Here is a 26,306-nt window from a genome sequence, read left to right on the forward strand (position 1 = left end):
TCCCATCAGCGAAGGGAATTGCCTATCGGAGCTTATGTGCACAAACTGTCTTCTGTGCTCCATTAAGACAGTAACCATACTTCAAATTAGTTGTGAAACACTTTGGGTCCCTCATAGTCCTGAAAGGCATTATAAAAATGCAACCTCATTTCTTTCTCATTGCAGTTTTCAGTTCATCTTTTGCGTTGGAATTTCCACATCAAAAAATATGCTTTAATGCATTATCCTTGGAAGGACTGACGATATTCCATGCATTTTCCAGTTTGCCAAATACTTAAGGGTTGCACATTTGTTACACTTTTCCAAGCTTTTCTGTGATCCAAGTATTTAGAGAAAGCCAGATTATCTTAAAAGGCCAAAGGTTCTCAATCTTACTCACTTCATTGTAACTGTACTCAATAATACTTCCTCAACATTGAGTTTACTTTTTTGAAGTAACACTAGAGTTATTGACAGATCATGTCTGGATATTTCAGACTGCTGTACAAGAGTTGAGCCACTTGATGTCACTCTAGGAAGCTGCTGCTTTACAACTAACCTCTGTTAATTTCAAGTGCATTTCACAAATTCTGATTTGTGCTCCCTTATACTTCTTAATCAGGTAAGGAAAATATAGTTGAATGTGTTTCAGACTTAGTAAAGCAACAAACATGTCCCTGCATCGACATCAAAACACAAAAGGTGCACAGTGCCAGAGGATAAATCAGCTGTAGCTTCATTAAATGTTAACAGCATTTAAAGAAATTTCAAATCAGTATCAATTAACAAATGCAGGCACTGTTGTATTAAAGGCAACCGTGCTGGCCAATTTGTTCACAGCAAGAGACCTAAAACAACAAATTAGATCAGTGGTATGTTCAGGGCAGTGTTGAGTGAGGAAGGTGTGCTGGCCAGGATATCTTGACACCTCCCCAAAACTTTATGAAGCCATTGTCATTCTCAAACACAAAGAATTGCTTTCGTGTATCTCATCAGACAGCACCAGTACTTCAGTAGTGCTCAGGTCCTATGAATGAAGCTTAAATCTGTGAACTTACGTCATCTGAAGTTAAAACGTGATCACTTGAGCCAGGTCAACACAATAATTTCAGGTAAACTCTATGAGCCAGTAACAAATCTCAGGGTTAACTTTGTTGTGCTAAACTGTAAGCCTCCCTCCAGAAGGATTACTCGTTAATTTCATTGGAGTAGGCAGTTGGTGCTATTATCACCAAAAAACCTAAGAGCTGATGTAGGCCATTCAGCCCGTTGAATGCTCTGCTATTAAATGAGATCATAGCTGCATTGGTGACCCACAAGTCCCCTTTCCTAACTTTTCCCCATGACCCTCCATTCCCTTACTGATTAAAAATCTATTAATCTCAGCCTTGAATATACTTAATAACACATCCCCTGCAACCCTCTATAGTAAAGAATTCCACAGTTACACTCCCTTTGAGAATGGGCAGCATGGTGGTGCAGTGGTTAGCACTGCTGCCTCACAGCGCCAGAGACCGGGTTCAATTCCCGCCTCAGGCAACTGTCTGTGTGGAGTTTGCACATTCTCCCAATGTCTGCGTGGGTTTCTTCTGGGTGCTCCGGTTTCCTCCCACAGTCCAAAGATGTTCAGGTTAGGTGAATTGGCCATGCTAAATTGCCTGTAGTGTTAGGTAAGGGGTAAATGTAGGGGAATGGGTCTGGGTGGGTTGCTCTTCGGAGGGTCGGTGTGGACTTGTTGGGCCGAAGGGCCTGTTTCCACACTGTAAGTAATCTAAATCTAAGTAATTTCCACCTCATCTCTGTCCCACTCAAACTATTGTCTTTTGGTCCTAGACTTTCCCACAAGGGAAGCAACCTTGTCACATCCCCTAGGAATCTGTCTCATTTGTCTAAACACCATTGAGTACAAGCCCTAACTACTCAATCTCTCCTTGGGAAAAAAAAATCCTGGTGTCAGCCTTGCGAACCTTCTCTGGACTGCCTCCAATGCCAGAATCTCTTTCCTTCAGTAATGAGATCAAAGCTATTCACAGTATTCTAGCTGTGGTCTAACTAGTGCCTTGTATAGTTCTAGCAAGACTCCCCTATTTTTATAGTCAATTCCCTTTGAAATAAAGGTCAACATTTCATTTGCCTTCTCTATTACCTGTGGAATCTGTATGTTGGCTTTTTGCGACTTATGCGCAAAGACCTTGAAATATATCTGTGCTGCAGCTTTCTGCCATCTTTCTTCATTTAAATAATATTCCACTTCTCTATGGTGCTTGCCAAAGCACATAACTTTCCACATTCCTACATTATATACAAAATGTTTGCCCATTCACTTAACCTGTCTATATCCCTTGGTATGACACTCTTGTGTCATGCACACCACTTGCCTTCCCACCTAGTTTTGTGTCATCCACAGTACATCATTATATTCACTTTCCTCATCTAAATCATTCACATTTATTGTCCCAGTAGCATTCCACTAGATACAGGCTTCCATCCAAGAAACAGACCCTTGTTGATATATACATCCTAGTACCATGGGCTGTTTGCACATTACTCATCCTTCTGCGTGTGGTACCTTATCAAATCACATTTTGGAAGTCTAAATATATTACATTGAGAGGTTTCCCTTAATCTATCCTGTTTATTAACTCCTCAATGAGTTCTAATAAATTTGCCACACATGACTTCACCATCATGAAGCCATGCTGACTCTGCATGATTGGATTTCATATTTTAAAATGCTCCACTCTTGCATCCTTTGCAATTGAGTCTAACATTTTTTCCAATGACCGATGCTCAACTAATTTTCACAAAGCTATGTATTTTTGTATCCTCCCTTTCTGAAGAATAGTATTACATAGTATTACATACATTACATTTTCCAGTCCTCAGGGGCATTTCCAGATATTTAAGGACTTCTGGAAGACTACTACCAGTGAACCCACCTTCTCTGTAGCTGCATCTTTTAATATCCAAGGACCATCAGGTCCAGGGAACATTTCAGCCTTTAGCCACATTACTTTCACTCGTACTTATTCTCTACTTACGAGTTATTGTACCCCAGTATTGGTGCCAGTGCCCCATGAACTGCAACTCATCCCTCCTCCACCAATCTTTGTACCAAACGCTGAACTTCTTGACTTCATTTGCTCAATGTTAGAATGCAAAGGAGTAACCCAGAGATTATTCCTTCTGTTTTCTAATTTAGCTCAGAACTGATGGAATTCTTTCAGCAGGACCACTTTCTAGTTCTATCTATGTCTAGTGTCAGTTCTCGTGCTATCTTCCATCACATCCCTGGTTCAAAACAGTGAATTGTCATGTGTATGATTTGGGAATGTACATTGAAACAGGAAGAGTCCATTTAGCAACTTGGCCTATTCCACCATTCAACTGCATCATGGCTGATCTGTACTATATCTCCCATTTCTATAAGAAAGTTTAGTCACTATCTCTCTATTTAACCCCATTAATATGTTCAGGGAAGGGGTGATCTTCCAACATTCTGTAGGTTTATCAAGAAAGAATTATACAACCAAGTCTCTGTGACATCAGTCTGGAATGCTGGATTTGAATGTTCAACCTTTAACATTTGGTGACACAGTGACTCACTGGTTAGCCCTGCTGCCTCACAGCACCACTAGGCAGTCGAGTTTGGTTCCATCCTCTGGTGACTGTCTATGTGGAGTTTGCACATTCTCCCAGTGTCTGCGTGGGTTTCCTCTGGGTGCTCTGGTTTCCTCCCACAACCCAAAGATTGAACGGGTTAGGTGGATTCACCATGCTAAACTGCCCATGGTGCTCAGGGATATGCATGCTGAGTGGGTTAGCCATGGGAAATGCTGGGTTATAGGGTAAGGGGTCTGGGTGGGATGCTTTTCGGAAGGTCAGTGTTGACTCACTGGGCTGAATGGCATGTTTCTACACTGTAGGGATTCTATGATTCTATTTGAAGAAGTGTGCAGCCATCCATTGGATTGGAGGCGTTCAACGTTTTTGCATTATTTCATGGCATGTGGCTGACCAACGTTTGCCCCTCTCTAATTGCCCTTGAACCGAGGGGCTTCCTAGGCCATTTCAGAGCCCCTTCATCCCTCCTGTAATAGGTTTAGGGTTAGTAATCTCTGGGTTACAACCTGAGCCATTGGCAATCTGATGATGGGCAATTGAAGTCAAGGAATTAAATGTCTGGCTTCCAGAGTTAAGGGTCATAAAAATATACTAATTATGAACAGAAGTGGGCCATTCGGCCCTGCTTGATCATTCCACAAGATCATGACTGATCTCTTTGTGTTTTGCATTCCATATTCCTGAAATAACAATGTACATCCTTGTTAGGCAATGGAATCAATCTACCTTTTTGCTTAAAAATATTCAATGACTCCACTGCCTTTGAGGCAGAGTTCCAAAGTTGCACAACTCAGAGAAAAGCAATTCTCCTCACCTCGATCCTAAAAGGATGACTCTCCAATTTATAACAGTGGCCCCTAGTTCTGGGCTCACCAACATGTCAAGCCAAAGAAACATCCTTTCCACAACCACCTTGTCAAGACCATTTGGGAGCTTATACACTTTAACCAAGTCACCCCTCACTCTCTTAATCTGTAGTGGAAGTAAGCTTAGTCCATCCAGCCCATCTGCATGACAACCCACTCATTCCAGATATTAATCTAATGAATGTCGTCAGAACTGCCTCCAAACCTTTAATTAAACTGCTTTCCCGAAGTGGTCTCACCAATCCCTTATATGACTGAAGCATAACATCTTTACCTCTGTACTCAACTCCTGTCATAATAAAGGATAGTGTCACTCTCGCTTTCTTGATTCCAAGCACTACCTGCATACTAACTTGCTACTGTTCAATCTAACGGAAACGTTCCTGAATCTTGGGATTTTGGAAAATGAACCCAAAACAATTTAGTTCTTTTAAGGCCTGAGGATGATGTCTATCCGGATGTAGAGATACCCGGCAATTACAACAGTTTGCTTGGTTCTATTCCCTGGTGATTGATAATTAATTAATTAATTAATTTCACTACGCTTCTTTCTCTCTTCTACCCCCTGATTTACACCAGCATCCCATGCAAGAATGCATTTTTTTAAAAAGGGGACTTTCAAATTTTGGGTTTAGTTCTGGGTCTAACATATTTGATCTGAAGTACTGTGATAATGTTATAATTAAATTTTAAAATCTCAGGAATATATTAAAAGACTGAACATGAACATAACGAGCACTAATTAGAAACTGCAAGGGAGTTGGCTTGGTGTATTTTCTTACCAATCTGTTCAGGGCTGTTATATACTGGAGCAGGTGGGACTTGAATCCAGGTCTTCTGGCTCAGAGGTAGCGGCATGGCCACTGCACAAAACCCCGGACCTAGCTTTATATACTTAACATCCGTTGGGAATATTGGATTGGCATTGGTCATTCAGTTCCTCTAGACTTGTTTTTCCCATTCAGGTGGATCAAAGCTGATCCATACCTTGACTCCATCAACCCACCTTGGTTTCATATCTCTTAATAGATGGGCCAAACAAACATCCATCCATTTCAATTTAGAAACAGTATTGACCCATCTCCTCAACTCTCTTGGCTTGGAATGAGCTGCCAGAGGAAGTGGTGGAGGCTAGTAGAATTGCAACATTTAAAAGGCGTCTGGATGGGTATATGAATAGGAAGGGTTTGGCAGGTGGGACTAGATTGGGTTGGGATATCTGGTCAGCATGGATGAGTTGGACTGAAGGGTTTGACTCTATGACAGGGTTCCAGATTTCGACCGGCTTTGTGTGAAAGATTGCTTCCTGAGATTATCCCTGAACAGCCAGACTATGCTGTCTTGCACTGAACTTCGGTCCAGCAGAGGATGCAGTTTCTCATCTTCTCCCCTGTCAAACCATTCAATCATTATCACAAATTGTTGCAAGGGGAGGTAATGGCCTGGTGGTATTATAGCTGTTAATCCAGAGACCCAGGCAATGTTCTGGGGACCTGGGTTCAAATGCTGCTATGGCAGATTAGATTAGATTCCCTACAGCGTGGAAACAGGCCCTTCAGCCCAACAAGTCCACACTGACCCTTCGAAGAGCAATCCACCCAGACCCATTCCCCTATATTTACCCCTGACTAATGCGCCTAGCACTACAGGCAATTTAGCATGGTCAATTCACCTAACCTGCACATCTTTGGAGCAAACTCCACACAGACAGTTGCCCAATGCAGGAATTGAACCTGGGTCCCTGGCACTGTGAGGCAGCAGTGCTAAGCACTGAGCCACCATGCCGCCCATGAATTAAACTAGAAAAAACCTGGAATTAAGAGTCTAATGATGACCATGAAACTGTTGTCAATTGTTGGGAGAAACAATCTGGTTCACCAAAGTCCATAAGGGAAGGAAACTGCCTACATGTAACTCCAGAGCCACAGCAATGTGGTCGATTCTTAGCTGCCCTCTGGGCAATTAGAGATGGGTAATAAATGCTGGCCTAGACAACATCCGTGAATGAATAAAAAAATGTTCATATTGAATAAATCATTAAAGTCAGGCTACATAATTGGACAAATTTGTGCTGTCATCAACATAATCTTAAAGGGGCACAATCTCACTTACCCGGGAGGTCTGAGAGTGAAGAGCTGCATCATTGCTCTTTAAGATCAGTGTTTTGGATTCTGCAAAATAGTCGAGATCCCCTCCCGCAAAACAGACTTTGTTTGATTCCGGTCAACACTGACAGTGCTCACTGAAAGAAAGCTCCACAGTCAAACATCTCAATAATGTCCCTGTCAGACTTTAATCAGAGCCAAAACAACAGCCAATCTTAGTTCATGTGGATTCTATTAACAGCAGAAACGTGGAAGGTACTGAGGCCTTAACAATGATAGTTATATTTGACTCTACCAAAATACACTGTGGGATGGGGGGGTGGAGAGCAATAGACAATTAGAAGGCAGTTTTTCATTCTGCTCTGGTTGATACTTTTGTGATTGTTTCCCCCTTGGCAGAATCTAGATTTTGATTCCTATTTTCTGTTGGTTTTTGAGGCTGAGACAGTTTGGAAGATTACCAAAAAAAATAGAAACGATGAAGGGCTTAGGTATGAGGCAATGCAGTTATATATCAACATTGGGATTGCCTTCTATTATGTACAGATACATGATCAAATAGTCTCTGATCATTATTAATTTTTTTTAGAAAAACCTATAATTTGAGCCTCACTAGGCAGCAAGTAATGACTGTCATAAAATACCGGATATATAAAGGCAGAGTGTGCAGTTCATGCAAACAGCCAATGTGGGCAAATTATCCAGCAGCACACAATCCAGGAGCAGCTTTGTATGACATAGAGTCATAGAGTCACAAAGATATAAGGCAAAGAAACGGACCCTTCAGTCCAACTCGTCCATGCCGACCAGATAGCCGAAATACATCTCGTCCCATTTGCCAGCACCCGGCCCATATCCCTCCAAAACCTTCCTGTTCATATATCCATCCAGATGTCTTATAAATGCTGTAATTGTACCAGCCTCGACCACTTCTCTGGCAGCTCATTCCATACACGCACGTGAAAACATTGCCCCCCAAGTCCCTTTTATATCTTTCCCCTCTCACCCTAAACTATGCCCTCTAGTTCTGGACTCCCCCACACCTGGGAAAAGACTTTGTCTATTTATCCTATCCATGTCACTCAATTTTGTAAATCTCTATAACGTCACCCCTCAGCCTCTGACACTCCAGGGAAAACAGCCCCATCCTGTTCAGACTGTCCCTGTAGCTCAGATCCTCCAACCCTGGCAACATTCTTGTAAATCTTTTCTGAACCCTTTCAAGTTTCACAACATCTTTCCGATAGGAAGGAGACCAGAATTGCTTGCAATATTCCAACAGTGGCTTAACTAATGTCCTGTACAGCTGCAACATGACTTCCCAACCCGTGTACTCAATTCTCTGACTAATAAAAGAAAGCATACTAAACACCTTCTTCACTATCCTATCTACCTGCAACTCCACTTTCAAGGAGTTATGAACCTGCACTCCAAGGTCTCTTTGTTCAGCAACACTCCCTAAAACCTTACCATTAAGTGTATAAGTCCTGCTAAGATTTGCTTTCCCAAAATGCAGCACCTCGCATTTATCTGAATTAAACTCCATCCGCCACTTCTCAGCCCTTTGGCCCATCTGGTCCAGATCCTGTTGTAATCTGAGGTAACCCTCTTTGCTGTCCACTACACCTCCAATTTTGGTGTCATCTGCAAACTTACTAACTGTACCTCTTATGCTCGCATCCAAATCATTTATGTAAATGACAAAACGTAGAGGACCCAGCACCGATCCTTGTGGCACTCCACTGCTTACAAATTTGTTTCTCAATTTCCCTCTGACTATTCAGGGGTGCATTGTACAATCCCAATAAGGTGATCATTCCTTTCTCATTTCTCAGTTCCATCCAAATAACTTCCCTGGATGTATTCCCAGGAATATCTTCCTAAGTACAGCCGTAATGTTCTCCCTTATCAAAAACGCCACTCCACCTCCTCTCTTGCCCCCCTTTCTATCCTTCCTCTAGCATTTATATCCTGGAACATTAAGCTGCCAGTCCTCTCCATCCCTGAGCCACATTTCTGTAATTGCTATGATATCCCAGTCTCATGTTCCTAACCATGCCTCGAGTTCATCTGCCTTCCCTGTTAGGCCTCTTGCATTGAAATAAATTCAGTTTAATTTGTCATCCTACCTTGTTCGCTGCTTTATTGCTGCCTCCCCTGACAGTTTGACTTGCTCCTTTTCCCAACTATACTAGTTTCAGACTGATCTATTTCCTCACTATCTCTCTGGGTCCCCTGTTACTAGTTTAAATCCTCCCGAACAGCTCTAGCAAATCTCCCCGCCAGTATATTAGTCCCTTTCCAATTCAGGTGCAATCTGTCTTTCTTATACAGGTCACTTAGAGTCATAGAGATGTACAGCACGGAAACAGACCTTTCGGTCCAACCCGTCCATGCCGACCAGATATCCCAACCCAATCTAGTCCCACCTGCCAGCACCAGGTCCATATCCTTCCAAACCCTTCCTATTCATATATCCATCCAAATGCCTTTTAAATGTTGCAATTGTACGAGCCTCCACTACTTCCCCTGGCAGCTCATTCTATAAACGTACCACCCTCTGTGTGAAACAGTTGCCCCGTAGGTCTCTTTTATATCTTTCCCCTCTCACCCTAAACCTATGCCCTCTAGTTCTGGACTCCCCGACCCCAGGGAAAAGACTTTGTCTATTTATCCTAACCATGCCCCTCGTAATTCTGTAAACCTCTACAAGGTCACCCCTCAGCCTCCGACGCTCCAGGGAAAACAGCCCCAGCCTGTTCAGCCTCGTCCTGTAGCTCAAATCCTCCAACCCTGGCAATGTCCTTGTAAATCCTTTCTGAACCCTACTTCTACCACAGAAGAGATACCAATGATCCAAAAATTTGATGGCTCGCCTTAAACCAGCTCCTCAGCCATACAGCCATGCTGTATCCTCTAATTCCTTTTCTCACTAGTTTGTGGCACCAGGAATAATTCAACTATTACTTTTTACCTTCCTGCCTAATTTCCTATATAGTTTCCTCAGAACCTCATTCTCTGTCATTAGTTTCAATGTGCATAAAAACTTCCTGGTGGTCCCTCTCCCCTTTGAGAATATTCTGTACCCTTTCTGAGATATCCTTGATCCTGGCACCAGGAGGTAACACACCATTTTGATGTCCCATGGTTGGCCATAGAAATGTCTGTGTCTCTGACTAGAGAATCCCCTATCACAATTGAGTGTTTGGAACCTGATGAAACCCTCATTACGGGACAGCCAGTCTCAGTACAAGAAACTTGGCTGTCAGTGCTACAGTACCCTGAGAGTCCATCACCCCCTGCCTTTTCCAAAATTGCTGGAGAAGCATCAGTCAGATAAAGGTTCCGATAGTCTTTCTGAAACACAAGGCTGCTCTCTCACGAGAGAGAAAGACGACTGGTGGTGGTTTAACCTGAGGGTCACCAATCCTCAGTCGAGGGGAGAGGTTGAGAAAGAGAGTCCCTCGTGGTCAGCCGGTGTGGGAATTGAATCCATGTTCTTGGTATCACTCTGCAGTGCAAACCAGCTCATACAGGGTAGGCCATTCACGCCCGAGTCGAGGAGAAATGTCTTCACCCAGAGAGTGAGACCATGTGGAATTCTCTGCCACAGAAAGCAGTTGAGAGAGACAAAAGAAAAACTGCAGATGCTGGAATCCAAAGTAGACGAGCAGGAGGCTGGAAGAACACAGCAAGTCAGGCAGCACCCTTAGGTGGGCAAGTTGACATTTCGGAAGAAGGGTTCCACCTGAAACATTAACTTCCCTACCTCCTGATGCTGCCTGGCTTGCTGTGCTCTTCCAAATCCCTGTTTATCTACCACAGAAAGCAGTTGAGGCCAAAACATTGAATGTTTTCAAGAAGGAGTTTGGTATAGTTCTTAGCATGAGGAGAAGGTGGGAAAAGGTATGGTGCTGTGTTTCTTAAGTCAATGCTACAGTCTATGATGGCACACTGACCACTGTGTGCGTAATGTCAAAGTGGCTGTGTGTGCCCACCTTTGAGGGAACACTGGGACTGAGTTAGATGATCAGCTGTGACCATATTAAATAATGGGCCTTCTAAGCTTTTACGTCCAATCAAAGCTTTCACATATTGGTTAAATCTTCCAGAACATAACTAGATATAATCCAATCAAAATTAAATGTGAGAAGCAAAGGAATAATTTGTGTCTTGAAAATTATTTTTAAAATATAAACTGCACAATGCTTTACGATAACACGTTGCCTCTTTCTAAGTATTGGGAGTCAACGCAGACCGAACATCTATGAGGGTAAGGGGAAGGTATAGCAGAACCCACCATTATCTGTGTATTTATCATGTTGCAACTGGGGACCTGATCAATCAACTAACCTATTCTTATCATCTGTTCTGAAGAAAAGTCACACCAGACTCCAAATATTAACTCTGTTTCTCTTCACAGTTGCTTAAGACCTGCTGAGTTTCTTCGGCACTTCCTGTATTTGTTTCAGATTTCCAGCATTTGCAGGATAATGCCTCTATTCTTCTGGTTGTCCACTTGCCTTAATGAATGGAAGTGAGCTATTATAGAATGAGATAAAGTAGCCCAATTGATTGTCTTTCCATCTACCAGCTTCACCAATGACACACAGTAGCAACACTGTGTACCATCTGTAAGACTTAATGCAGGAACTCACTAAGGCTCCTTCAATAGCAGTTCAGCAGTAGATACATGAGTATACCAGCTATTGTGAGTTCCCCTCCAAGCCACATACCATGATCTGAAATTGTATCACTATTCCTTCACTGAGACTGGGTCAAAATCCTGGAGCTTCCATTTTAGTAGCACTGAGAGTGTACCTCCATCTGAAGAATTGCAGCAGTTCAAGAGCGTAGCTCACTACTGCCACCTTCTCAACAGCAATTTGGGATGGGCAATTAATGTTGTTGTTGCCAGTGAACCCATAACCTGTGAACACAACAACTTGGAGTCACAGAGATGTACAGCACGGAAACAGACCCTTCAGTCCAACTTGTCCTTGCCGATCAGATATCCTAATCTAATCTCGTCCATTTGCCAGCACTTGGCCCATTTCTCCCGAAACTCTTCCCATCCTTGACTCAAACTCTGGTCAAGGTTAGACTCTGAACTAGAAACAATAGTTTACTTTTCATACAGGTAGCAGGTAACTAATAAAAATCAAAAGTAGAAATGTAATTCACACACAAAATTTATTATACCTGGGGTCTCTGAGATGGTAATAGAGACCAATAGATGCCTAGAAGCATGGCATTCCAACCAGAACTCTAACAACAAACACATCGAGTTAGACCCCATCTACCACCCCCTGAGAAAAGGAACAGGAAGTGACTTCACCACAGGAAATATCACCACAGGAAATGACATCACCAACCCAAAGAAACCCAAACATATAAATAGAAAGCAGGAATTTTCAGCAGTGCTTCCCCTGAGGCCCATTGAAGATGTTATCTAGTATGGTGACGAAACATCTGGAAATGAACCTTGCAGCTCAGTGAGCAAATCTACATCCAAAACCAATAGATAGGATTGTCAGTTATCACTGGAGCAGATGCAATAGTACAGAATTAAATATGTTGATGGTGCATTCCTGATACACCGTTCTATTCATTCAGAATGATTCTGGGAACATAGGCCAGTATATAAGATCCTGTACATCTATGTTTCCCATATCACTCAGGAAATTGGGTCCACTTCAGGAGGTATTACTGCAACTATACCTAATCTTCTCACCCATGCTTTCACCCACTTGGAACGGAGTTAAATTATAATCATCCAGACTTCTCACTATGACTTTGAATGTTAACCAATATCAATTAACATGTTTCCAAAAACAATTCATTTCAATCACAAGCTTGGAGTGAACCAGAAATAATTGAACAAACTCAGATAAGCTTGAAGAATTTTAGCCTGGATCCAAAAGGACTAGCCTGTCTGTGTAACAGTATGAATATGGAGACAGTGTGACCGCATGTTTGCATTTTGTGAGACCACAGACAGACATACCTTCCTGGTTAAAAGTATTCAAAATTTTAAACCATTTACAAAACGTCGACCACAGCTATTTGTAATCTGGCTACAGAGACCTTGTCAAAGTGGTGGTACGTTTTATTGATATTTATATGCACTAATATTTTCTTTATCAGGAATTTCAGATGTCTGGCAGGTCATTCACAGTAAACAACCTGCTGCAGAATTTTCTCGCTATCCATTTTGCAAATGTTCAGAAGTGCACCACTTTTTGGAGATGGACAGGTTGAATAACATTGGGGTGTTTGACAAAATTGCACAGATGCCCACAAAGTCCACATCAATAATCTTTGCGCCAGACCATTCCTATTAACTTGGATCTTTGGCCCAACTCAACACAGACTGGCTCCAGACATCATTTCACAACCTACAGTGCTGGAATGAGATCAAGCATGTTACTATTTCAAATCACCATTTCTCTGGCCTTAGGATTTTGGTTAGCAGCAAAGCTATCTTCATGACCATACTTATGGTGGCATGGCTAACTTTCCATTCTCTTCCTCACATCTTTTCTAAATGGTCAATATCTTCATTCTCTCTCAGGTGCAGTGACAAATTCATTGTCATATTGACTCTCCATTCTGGCATAGCATCTTCTCTCTCTCCTCTCAATCAGGCCTTTCCTTCAGTGCTATCTTGGACCTTTTCAAATCATCACCCTCACCTATTGCTATAGTTTCCCATCTCTTTAGACAGAACGGCCTGCTTTCTTGACTTATCCTGAAAGGTGGGATTAGAGTAGACAGCTAGTCATAGAGATGTATAGCACGGAAACAAACCCTTCAGTCCAACTCGTCCATGCTGACCAGATATCCCAACCCAATCTAGTCCCACCTGCCAAACCCTTCCTATTCATATACCCATCCAGACGCCTTTTAAATGTTGCAATTCTACTAGCCTCCACCACTTCCTCTGGCAGCTCATTCCAATCCAAGAGAGTTGAGGAGATGGGTCAATTCTGTTTCTAAATTGAAATGGATGGACGTTTGTTTGGCACATCTATTAAGAGATATGAAACCAAGGTGGGTTGATGGAGTCAAGGTATGGATCAGCTTTGATCCACCTGAATGGGAAAAACAAGTCTAGAGGAACTGAATGACCAATGCCAATCCAATATTCCCAACGGATGTTAAGTATATAAAGCTAGGTCCGGGGTTTTGTGCAGTGGCCATGCTGCTACCTCTGAGCCAGAAGACCTGGATTCAAGTCCCACCTGCTCCAGTATATAACAGCCCTGAACAGATTGGTAAGAAAATACATCAAGCCAACTCCCTTGCTGTTTCTAATTAGTGCTCTTTATGTTCATGTTCAGTCTTTTAATATACACCTACTTACAAGGTGTAGAGAGAATGAGCTGAATGGAGTTGTCCTGTGTTGCAACCTTTATATCATTTTAATCCATGAAATAAAGGCATCCATCTGACTTGTGCTGACACCATCTTTAATTAACAGAGCCACCCCTCACTATTTCCTTGCCTCCTGTCCTCCCTAGATGATACGTAGCCTTCCATATTCAGGATCCAATCTATGTCACCTTGCAACCATGTCTCCCTAATGGCAATCAGATCATATTTATTTATTTATGATCTCAGTTATCTGTTTTGTTTCAAATACTTTGCACATTCACATATAGAGCATTTTGTTTTGTCATTTTATTATCTTTGTAACCTCTAGCCTTATCTATTGATTTACTCTTAGATTTATACTCACTAGTCCTTTCTGTCATTGTCTTTTATCATTTCCCATATTGATACGTTTCTCTCTACAGTTATCTTGTTCCTGTGGTTCTGTTCGCTGAGCTGGAAGCGAACAGAACCACAACAACGAGCACCCGAGCTACAAATCTTCGCACAAACTTTGAGTTATCTTGTTCAATAATCTGGCGCTATTTTCACACATTTATAGAATTTTACAGTATAGAAGGAGACCATTCGGCCTCATCATGTCTGTACTGGCTCTGTAAAGAGTTACGTAGCTGGTCCCATTCTTTAGTCCAACCTTCTGTGGCCTTCCAAAGTCATTGCTTTCAAATGTATATCCAGCTCTCTCCTGAAATCTTCAATGGAATTCACTTCCACTACTCTTCCTGAAAGTGCATTGCAAATCCTGACAAATGTATAAATAAAGAAGTTTCTCCTCATCTTACTCCTCACTGTCTTGTTGACAGTTCTGAAATTGTGAGCCCTAGTTATTGACATACCAACTAGTGGAAACAGAATATCCTTCTTTACCCTGTCTAAATTGTTCATAATTTTGAACACCTAAATATGGTCACCTCTTAATCTTCTTTGTTCCAAGCAGAATAAATACAATTTCTCTGATTTTTCCTTGTGTCTAAAATCCTTCACTCCTGGTAATATTCTAGTCAACCACCTACGCTCTCTCCAAGACTTTAACATCCTTTCTTAAATAAGGTGTCCGGAACTGAATACAATACTCTAAATGTGGTTTGACCAATGATTCGTAGAGCTGTATCAACACTTGCTTGCTTTTATACTCTATGCCTCTGTTTATAAACCAAGGATCCTCTAAGCTATCTTAACAACTATTTCAACTTACCTGGTCACCTTCTGAGAATATACACTTGAACCCCAAGGTCCTCTGCTCTGGTACACCTCTGAATGTTCAACCATTGAGCCTGTATTGTCTCTCCATACTTCTTCCCCAAAAGATACTACTTCACACTTGACTGTATTGACATTCATTTGCCAGGTGACTCCCATTTGGCCAACTTGTCAACGTCCTTCCGAAGTCTTCACCTGATCAAGGGGCAATGCTCCAAAAGCTTGTGATATCAAATAAACTTATCGGACTATAACCTGGTGTTGTCTGACTTCTGACCTTCTGAAGTCACTCAACATCATCCTCACAACTCACAATTCTCCCCAGCTTAGTATCATCTGCAAATTTTGAGATTTTACCCTCAATACCTATCTCCAAATGATTTATATAAATCAGAAAAGCAGAAGTCCCAACACCGCTTTCTGGGACACTACTTTCAACTCTTCTCAAATCTGAGAAGTGCTCATCTGTATCACAGAATGGAAACAGGCCATTCGGCCCATCAAGTCCACACCGACTCTCCCATCCACCCTACCCTCTCCCTGTAACCTTGCTTTTCCTGTGGCTAATCCACCTAGCCTGCACATCCCTGGATACTATAGGGTAATTTGGCATTAATAATCCAGCTAACCTGCACATCTTTGGACTGTGGGAGGAAACTGGAGCACTCAGAGAAAACCCACACAGACATGGGGAGAATGTATAAACTCCACATGGATGCACACCTGAGATTCCAGATTGTTTTTCATTTTCAATTGGGCTTGACTGCATTTGTCTATCAATATTAAATACTGGCCTGTTGAGATGAAAACCATTAACAAAATATAGTTTTTTTTAAATCAATACTCAAATTCTGTATTGTGCCCACATATTAAATTGAAAAATAACTTTTTCACTTCTATATCTTCTTTCACATCTTGAGGGTATGTCTCTGGCATTTCACAATCAATTACTATTTTCTAAGCTGTAGCTGCCCTTGTTACCTCAGCAAATATCACAATCAACTTGTACGCGACAAACTCTCACAAATAATAAATGTAGCCAAAAAACACTCAAGTTGCTTTTGCAGAGTCGGTTGAGAGTAATTGTTGGAAAAACCTCAGACTTCCTTTGAATATTTCCTGATCAGGCAGTTCTGAAAGATGGCACTTTCAACAATGCTGCACTTTATGTCAGTGCCTCACTCTTCCAGTACTGACGTTATTAATCTATGATGTGTTTAAGTTATGAAACAGTGTGATAACCACGAAAGGAGAACCACTAATTAATTTCCTTATGGAGCTTGTTGAGCGAGTTCCCTTGGTAACAGGCAATGGCCTGCCTAGCTGGAAACCATCACCTGTTGGAGGTGAACATCACTTTATATGGGACATTCTTGTGGTGCAGAGGTTCAAGTCCCACCTGCTCCAGGAAGTCTGTAATAGCATTTCTGAACAGGTTGATTCGGAAAATAAGTTAAATTTTTTAAAAAAGATCATTTTATTGCAGCAGCGCGGCGCTAGTGTCCCTACCACTAGACCAGGAGGACCTGGTTCAAGTCCAATCTGTACCAGAGCTATATTATGTTATCTCTCAACAGGCTGATGAGCAAAATAGGTTAAATAATAAAAATAAAAGACATATGGGACCCTCTTGTGGTATATAGTTTCAAGTCCCCCCTGCTTCAGAGGTGTGTAATTGCACCTCTGAACACGTTGATTAGAAGGATAGATTAAGTAAAACAAAAAAAAAAACACTTTATGTGGGCCCTCTTCTGGCACAGTGGTCATGTCCCTACCACTGGATCAGGAGGCCCTGGTTCAAGTCCAATCTGCTCCAGAGGTGTGTCATAACATTTCTGAACAGGCTGATTAGAAAAGCAGGATAAACTCGGAGGCCGTCTGGTGGTGCTGTGGTTGTGTCTCTACCCCTAGACCAGGAGGCCCAGATACAAGTCCCTCCAGTTGCAGAGGTGTGTCATAACATCTCCGAATAGGTTGATTGGAAAAATAATTAAAAATTTTTAAAAAGGCAGACTCAGGAATGCGTGTGCAGAGCTGTCTGTCTAGAGCAGGAAACAATCTTTTGTAAGCTACAAGTATTGGCTGTATTTGGGTGTTAAAGAAAAAACTAAGTTCCTTGCCACTCCAGCTTCCTGAGTTTTTACTAATGGGATTGGAACAAACCCTTACTTGGTTAAGTGTGCCCTTACTGTTGCAAATGTACATTCATCTCATAAAAATGTAACCACTTGTGGGGTTTTATTATCTCCTCTGCGCACCTCACAGCAGCTCCCCTCGATTGCATTACTTTGGGAATGCTGAAACAAAACGTGTGGTGCTGGAAAAGCACAGCCGGTCAGGCAGCATCCCAGTCGGGAATGCAATCCCAGCTGAGTGCAGCAAGTTCCTGCAAATCCCTCATCTGATGTTTGATTAGCTGACATTTGCTTCATTGATGGTGGTGATTGAAGTGGAAATGTTGGCCAGGACTTTGGAACGAAGATGAACACGGCCATCTAAAAGCAAACCGCAGGTAATCTCAAAACTAAAACACCCCCAAATGTTGGAGTGTCTGCTTCGAATTAGTAAGGTAAAAACAATGACTGCAGATGCTGGAAACCAGATTCTGGATCAGTGGTGCTGGAAGAGCACAGCAATTCAGGCAGCATCCGAGGACCGGCAAAATCGACGTTTCGGGCAAAAGCCCTTCATCAGGAAAGCTGATGAAGGGCTTTTGCCCGAAATGTCGATTTTGCCTGTCCTCGGATGCTGCCTGAATTGCTGTGCTCTTCCAGCACCACTGATCCAGAATGCTTCGAATTCGTGTTCAAGTCCAAGAATGAAGTTACAACTGACAAGTTTCTGATTCTGAGGAGCTACTGCTACGTCTTGAGCCACACAGATACATAGCAAGTTTCGAGCTTTAATTTGATTTGATAACAATATTGAAGCAGTCATTTAAACAACTTTTTCAAAAAAGGCTTGTTGGCTAATATAAGCATTTAGTGCATGCACAGTAGCTGGAAAACTAACTATATATATATTTGCCACTGATATCTAGGAGTGCGGTAATCCCCATTCTGTGCGACACTGCATGTTTTAAAATAGCATATTGTTGTCAACATCAATGTGGCTACAAAGGCCTTTATTCAGGACAGCGACTGTAAAATGGAACTGGTTCATAAATACTATGACCCAAGACATTCAAAGGAGCAATTTAACTCGATAAATCTGGTGAAACCATCCAAGGCCAAACAGCTAGTCAAAGAGGTCACAAGACATATTAAAACAATGGATTTGTGGAGAAAATATCTTTCTAATGTTTCATTTATTCTTTTCCAAGCTCACAACATGGTGGCATAAATCAGGCTGATATTGTCAAATCACTTACTCGTGATGACCAAATGGTATTTCTGGACTTCTGCCTCCTAACCTAAAGGCAATTCTGCCAGACCCTTTTTAAAATGAAGACAGTGACCAATATACTACGGAAATGAGAATCTTATTCATCAGTGAAAATACGGAGCGCAAAGCCTGTCCTTGAATTTTGAAACCTGCCTCTTTTAGTTGCTTATATCTACATAAATTTGCCTGTAATTCAGCAATATTTTCGTGTGCTTCAGAGTAGTGAGAGAATGTTGTCACTCCATCTCAATTGGTGACGGTCAATACAGTTACTTCAATCATAGAGAAAAAAAAATGATAAAAACAGTCACTTTTCTTAATTTGCTGCTCTCATTCCAAGACCAGCCCTCCTTTTCCAAGTTCAGGGAACGAACCATATATTTAACTGAATCTTATTTGTTGCATGGAAATGTCAGATGCAAGCACATATCATTATATTTGAAATAAGGCATTGTTGAAAATATATTGAATGAAGCAGTGGACCGAGCACAATTAGGAAACTATCAAAATGATAATGAAGCCTGCCCTTTTGAACAAAATTGTTGGTGCAGCATTGTAAGCTGTCACAAAACTTAACTTCACACCAGTCTCTGCAGATTTAATCACTAAAGGCTGGAGTCTTGTCATCCTCCTCAACTACCCCTCCCCATCAATTCTAGACCTTTGCTGTCAATTCCACACCCTTTACTAATCTCTGGCTCCAGTTCTTAGAATCCGTACAATGCAGATGGAGGCCATTCAGCCCATCGAGTCTGCACCAACCCTTCAAAGAGCATTCGAGATACGTGCTACGGGTACACCCACAACATGTACCAAAAGTTAAGGAGTTCACAAAATGTCATGGCTACAGCAGAAATGTATTCTGTTGCTATTTGCTCATATTGCTTTATAAAATAATAGTTAAAGCCTCAGTCAAATTCTTATGTAATGTTGCTGTAATATCATCCAAGAACAGGAAGGATCTCTGTGAAGGCATGCCGTAAAACCATTAGCTAATGATTGTTGGTTCATTCTCTGGGAAGTTTCCCCAGATAACTTGACAAGTGCGAACACAAATTATAAAAAGCTACTGTTCACCTAAACTGCTGTCAAGAATACCGAGACATAAAAAACCCCAAACACTCCATGTAGTAGGCATCGGAAACATCCAGGTTTTGAAGTTCCCAGTCACTTGTTACAGAGTCAGTTATGATTCTCTTTTAAGCTGGTTCTAGGAGTGAAGCTAATTGAGACTCAGCACTGGTTTTCTTTGAACAGGAAGCCACCCAAATGCTGTGAAGGAGGTGGAAATTGTTTCATGTTTCGACTGATTGGAGAAAGAAAGGTTAATGAGCTTGGGAGCCTGTTCAGTCACATCCTGGACAGCTTCTTTGAAACTTAGTGCTTGTGAAATTTGTTTGCTATCCTCTCTCCAGTAGGGCTGGAATATGCAGCACATATTATTCGCTTCTGGTTTGTGAGCAAAATTAGGGCGCATGGTATTGGGGGCAAAGTACTGACTTGGATTGAAAGTTGGTTGGCTGACAGGAAACAAAGAGTAGTGATAAACGGCTCCCTTTCGGGATGGCAGGCGGTGACCAGTGAGGTACCACAGGGATCAGTACTGGGACCTGCAGCTTTTTACAATATATATTAATGATATAGAAGATGGTATTAATAGTAACATTAGCAAATTTGCTGATGATACAAAGCTGGGTGGCAGGGTGAAATGTGAGGAGGATGTTAGGAGATTACAGGGTGACCTGGACAGGTTAGGTGAGTGAACAGATGCATGGCAGATGCAGTTTAATGTGGATAAATGTATGGTTATCCACTTTGGTGGCAAGAACAGGAAGGCAGATTACTACCTAAATGGAGTCAAGTTAGATAAAGGGGCAGTACAAAGAGATCTGGGTGTTCTTATACACCAGTCAATGAAAGCAAGCATGCAGGTACAGCAGGTAGTGAAGAAAGCTAATAGCATGCTGGCCTTCATAACAAGAGGGATTGAGTATAGAAGCAAAGAGGTTCTTCTACAGCTGTACAGGGCCCTGGTGAGACCGCACCTGGAATATTGTGTGCAGTTCTGGTCTCCAAATTTGAGGAAAGACATTCTGGCTATTGAGGGAGTGCAGCGTAGGTTCATGAGGTCAATTCCGGGAATGGAGAGACTATCTTATGTTGAAAGATTGGAGCGACAGGGCTTGTATACCCTTGAGTTTAGAAGACTGAGAGGGGATCTGATTGAGACGTATAAGATTATTAAAGGATTGGACAGTCTGGAAGCAGGAAACATGTTTCTGCTGATGTGTGAATCCCAAACCAGAGGACACAGCTTAAAAATAAAGGGTAGGCCATTTAGCTCAGAGATGAGGAGAAACTCCTTCACCCAGAGTGTGGTGGGTGTGTGGAATGCTCTGCCTCAGAAGGCAGTGGAGGCCCATTCTCGGATTTGTTTAAGAAAGAGTTGGATAGAGCTCTTGAGGATAGTGGAATCAAGGGTTATGGAGATAAGGCAGGAACAGAATACTGATTGAGGATGATCAGCCATGATCATAATGAATGGTGGTGTAGGCTCGAAGGGCAGAATGGCCTACTCCAGTACCTATTGTCTATTGTATATTGACTCTTCCTCAGATTTGAAGAACTGTCATAGAATCATACAGCACAGAAAAGGTCCTTTGGCCCATTATGTTTGCACTGACAATAACTACAATTAAAAGTACACTAATCCTAATTTCTGCACTTGTTCCATTTCCTTGAATGTTATATATTGCAAGTGTTCATCCAAATATTTTTAAAAGACCATAAGGTTTCACTAGTTTCAGCTTCCTAACGCCCTCTGACAGACCAAGTTCTTTCTCAAATCCCCTCTGAATCTCCTGCCCCTTAAACTAAAACTACATCCCCTCATGACTGACTCCTTAAACAAGGGGAAAGTCATGTCAGACTTGAAATGCTAACTCTGTTTCTCACCCACACACAGATGCTCCTTGACCTTCTAAGTTTCTCGAGCATTCAAAGTTTGCTTCAGATTTCCATCATCCACAGTAGTTTGCTTTTACTGAGCTGTATGCATCTTGAGACCATTGCTCTCCATACTAATGTGGCCAGAATGATGTACACATTGATGGGGAATCATGTTTTTTGCTATAAGACCCAACTACATATTGTTTGCAATTCCTTTGAGCTAACTGACACAGATCAAGCGGTACGAACTGGAAGCACATCAGAACAGCTAAGATTTGGCAGAGTCAGGTTACTTTGGATTCAGAAATGACTTTGAAACTCATCCCCAGTAGCAGTCAGCCTAAAGTCAAAAAAGAACCAAACCACGTTTTAACATTGGCAGTGGATTTTTGTATAAACAATAATAAAAAAGCCCTTTTTGGAAGCCTATCAAGAATTGTTTAAATAATGATAGTGTAAGATTCAAGTTGATCATGGTTAATTGCCAGTTAAATTGACTCAATTACAAAGGAAATGGTGTAAACTAATATTTCAGGGCAAGGCTTTCAACGTTTTAATACTTTGTATATGCTTTTGACATGCTGAAATGCCTGATAAAAGATTTAACATTCACGGTAGACCACCTGGTGTCTGTAGTCGTGTTGAAGTGAAATATAAATATTATAGTCTCTGAAACAGACTTTAAAAAAATACAAGTTTGATCTGCACGAAAGTGTGTGGGGAGAAGCAATTTTAAACCGATGCTAGTGAACCTCCAATGCCACTGCTTGTTATGATTTGGAGAATATGATATCATAGAATAGGCTAGGGCTGTTTTCCCTGGAGCACCGGAGGCTGAGGGGTGACCTTACAGAGGTTTATAAAATCATGAGAGGCATGGGTAGGATGAATAGACAAAGTCTTTTCTCTGGGGTGGGGGAGTCCAGAACTAGAGGACATAGATTTATGCTGAGAGGGGAAAGATATAAATCAGATCTAAGGGGCAACTTTTTCACGCAGAGGGTGGTACGGGTATGAAATGAGCTGCCAGAGGAAATGGAGGAGGCCGAGACATTTAAAAGGCATCTGGATGTGTATATGAATAGGAAGGGTTTGGAGGGATATGGGCCGGGTGCTAGCAGGTGGGACTAGATTGGTTGGGATGGACAAATTGGACTGAAGGGTCTGTTTCCATGCTGTATGTCCCTATGACTCTACGACTCTAAATACAAGTAAATTAACTAGGTTTTCAGCTTTCCTTGTTTGTAATTTCCATACTTCTTTCATAGGTGCCTACTGTAACAAAGAAAACTGGTCGTGGTGTCATGGTATTAAAGATATTAATTACCACTAAATATTAAGTACAAATGGTACATTCCACAAGGACGTAGGTATCTGGGTAAAGCTATTACAGTACCATACTGGAACATGCTTCCATACAGTCTCATGTTTCTAATGATCTGATGTAAAATGGAGTTTGAGATCTTTCTACCTTTAGGTCCCTTGGCATGATGCAGTGATATCGTGAGCCTGTCTCTGATAGATATATTGCCATGAGACAGAATACAATAGGTACAATGAAACCAACGTGCTCTAATTTGCATCCACACCGGGGTGGGGGGGGAAAGAGGTATAAAAACAACAATCCTCTGTCTCCTCACTGTGGCAACAACAATATTTCTTGTGCTGCTTTCTTTTAAAATCTTTCTTTCTCGAGGCTCAACATCATGGTCTTTCTTTCTGCTGCAGAACTACCCACTGTCACTTAAAAATAAAGGCAAACTCGCTGTAGTCTTACCAGATCATAGAGGTGTTCTGTCATTAGAGGGAGACGATTGGTCTGAGTGTAAGGTTGGGCAGGTAGGATCTTCACGGTAACCTCAGCTGGTGTGGGAATTGAACCATGCTTTTGGCCTCACTCTACACCAACTGTAAACCAACCGACTGAGCTAAAAGCCAACTATTAAGGCGAAGCTAGCTCAAGGAGGTAGTGTGGATAGGGGGAGGGTGAAGTAGGCCGCGAGGAGGCTTGTGTGGAGAACAAACACTGGCAGAGGAGCTCACTTAAGGCCAATGGTGATGATGCCAAATACCTCAGCAAGTCTGACACTTTTAACTATCATTTCTGCAGTTAATTACAGTCCACAGATTGCACTTTAAAAAATGGCCAGAGGCAAATAACTCTTAAGAGTTCATATACAAAAAAAACAGACAGTCTAAAAGACAAATTCTGACGATGCTCAATCTATGGAAGGTGTTGAAATCAATGAGGCCCACATTCCAAGGCAGATTAGATGGTAACATTCCTCATTTAGAAATTCACAAGCCTACTATTACAGTGAGTGAAGCTGTGTCTATACCTCTGGCTTCTCCCCAGATGTAGAGATGTTAAAGCTGAGCAAAATTGGCATTTCATCAGTTTTATCTGCCTTCCCACAGATAAAAGAAACAGAAGTGCAGAGGAATGATTTGTGGTAGAAGATCTTTCAACTAGAAAATATTGATCCTGAAACTGCTGGAGAAATGCTTCTTGTACACATTATCTTTTCATAACCATTTTAAATAAGTGGGGTCAAAACAGACAATAAAAGATTGCAATATAAACATAATGAGCATTTGGTCATTTATCACGCTCTTAAGTGAATTATACAACGGTGTAAATAGATAGATGTTAATATACAGCTCGTGTAAGCCATTTTTAATTTAAATTATCTGTTTTTAACAACAAGTCTTCAACTAAGGTACCATTTTACTTTCACATCAAAGGGGTAAATTTAATGTTGAATGATATGGTTTAGAATGTATATTATGCTATTCACTGGACACATTCCAATTTTCACAGAGTAAATCAGGCAGTCAATTCCAAGTTTAAAATTAGCTGCAATATAACTTGTCAATGTGAACAAGCATGTGGAAATATTCCATTTGCTTAACTTCTGAGAAAAGTTTCAAACGTTTTCAGTTTCAAAAATGAAGTTGCCATTGATATTTTGCTAAACCATTCCAACATTACTTCGGACATCTCCAAGAGGTTTGTGGAATCACTCTCACCTCATCTCTGGAGCTCAGCCTGTGTCCCCACGTTTGATTAAAGGTCAGAATGAGGTCAGGAGCAGGGTGATCCTGGCAGAACCCAAACTGAGGGTCAACGAGGAGGAATCGATCAGCAAGTGCTGCTTGTTAGCATTATTAAAGACCCCATTCATCACTTTATTGATGATTTAGAGAGGAGTGATAGGGTTTTTTTATTGTATTAAACACTACAGGTTACAAGCAAACAATTAACATTAACAGCAGTATATGAGAAACAGCAATTTACTGGCGAAGCCAGACCCCAAATCCCACCGTGCAACCAGATCACAGGGAAATGAGGACAAACCTCAAATCCCACTTTCAGTCATCACAAAAATACCAGTACCAAATACATAAAAGACAGTCCAATCAAATAATAAACGGTGCATACAATATCAACCTCCGACCCCCCTGCCCCAGCAACCTACCTGTCCCTCCCACCTTCTGACTACTCTAAGTTAGACTGCCCCATGCGCCTTCTGGCTCTCGGTCCGCCCTGACACACATTCCATCCACCTCTAGGACAGCCTGTCCTGTTTCTCCACCCTCGCCAGGACAACAGTGATCAGGACGGCCTACCCACCTTCTGACTTCCCTAACCGCCCTTCGCACCTTCCAGCTAACTCTAGGGCAGTCCGTCCTGTTTCCCCAACCCCCCCAGGATGACAGTGATCAGGACGGCCTACCCACTTTCCGGCTAACCGAACCGACCTTTGCACCTTCCGGCCACCTTGAGGATAGCCCGCCCCAGTACCTGCCCAGGGTGACAGCACTGAGGATGGCCTACCCACTGTCCAGCTCTCAGTCAGTCCCTATTTAGTGGTAGGGCTATATTTGGCCTGATTGGGCTTTGTCCTGTATACAGGACACACATGGGCAATTTTCACTGGACAGATTGGCTGGGGGCACAGCAGGTTCTGCAGGTGAAATCTTCAGTACTATTGCTCCTTTTCAAATCTATGCTTAATCCTACCAAGTGCTGGTTGGACTGTAGTTGAAGGCCCCTCTGTCACTAAGTCTATGATTACTGGTATTTCTCTCAGGTCCCATATGTCCTGTTTCTTCTCCCAGTCTTTATGCAAACTTACTCAATCCTGAAGAAGGGCTTATGCCCGAAACATCGATTCTCCTGTTCCTCGGATGCTGCCTGGCCTGCTGTGTTTTTCCAGCACCACATTTTTCAACTCTACTCAATCTATGGCTGATAAATCCATTCCACATTTAAATTATTGTAATAGATATGGACCTTCAGTACTCCTCTCTCAGTGCAACTACAGGTTCATTATATTTTGATCTCCTCACACATTACTAGGTCAATTGACACAATGGAGATGCAAATCCTTTAACATAAGTCACTGAATACTAACAGGCACCTGGCCATTGGGAGGGTAAATGTTACTTTGTTATTTATTATCAGAGGATTCAGGAGCGCAACAATACAGATGTCATGCTTCAAATATTTATGGAACCTCGGTGAGACCACAACCAGAGTATAGCATGCTCTTCTGCTTCCTTACTCAAGGAAACATAGACTCTCTATAAGGGAGTGCAGTGGACGTTCGTCGAACAGATTCCAGAGATAACGGGACTGGTCCAGGAAGCGTGATTAAGGAAACTGGAGCTATAGACTCTCGAGTTCAGAAAAATGAGAAGTGACTTAATTGATGTTTGTAAAAATTTTGAAGGAATAGGTAAAGTGGAAACAGAAAGAATGTTTTGTTTGTAAATGTATGTGTGTGTCTGTGTGTCACAT

At 41.8% G+C, this 26,306-nt stretch overlaps 1 protein-coding gene across 4 annotated transcripts in view; it reads right to left on the reverse strand.

Moving 5' to 3' along the window:
- The window catches only part of LOC122541810 (rho GTPase-activating protein 22-like), a 330,924-nt gene that overhangs the window by 101,475 nt on the left and 203,143 nt on the right, over positions 1–26,306 (reverse strand). The window contains exon 1 of one of the 4 annotated variants that reach the window (XM_043678823.1): positions 24,533–24,587. The exons of 2 other annotated variants lie outside the window; for them this stretch is intronic. The gene's annotated coding sequence lies outside the window, so the exon portion shown is untranslated. Of the gene's footprint in view, positions 1–6,581; positions 6,602–24,532; positions 24,588–26,306 lie in introns of those variants that run through there. One more of the 4 variants, XM_043678824.1, reaches the window with a different exon arrangement.

This window comes from Chiloscyllium plagiosum, chromosome 38 (genome assembly GCF_004010195.1).
Source record: "Chiloscyllium plagiosum isolate BGI_BamShark_2017 chromosome 38, ASM401019v2, whole genome shotgun sequence".
Lineage (NCBI taxonomy): Eukaryota > Metazoa > Chordata > Chondrichthyes > Orectolobiformes > Hemiscylliidae > Chiloscyllium > Chiloscyllium plagiosum.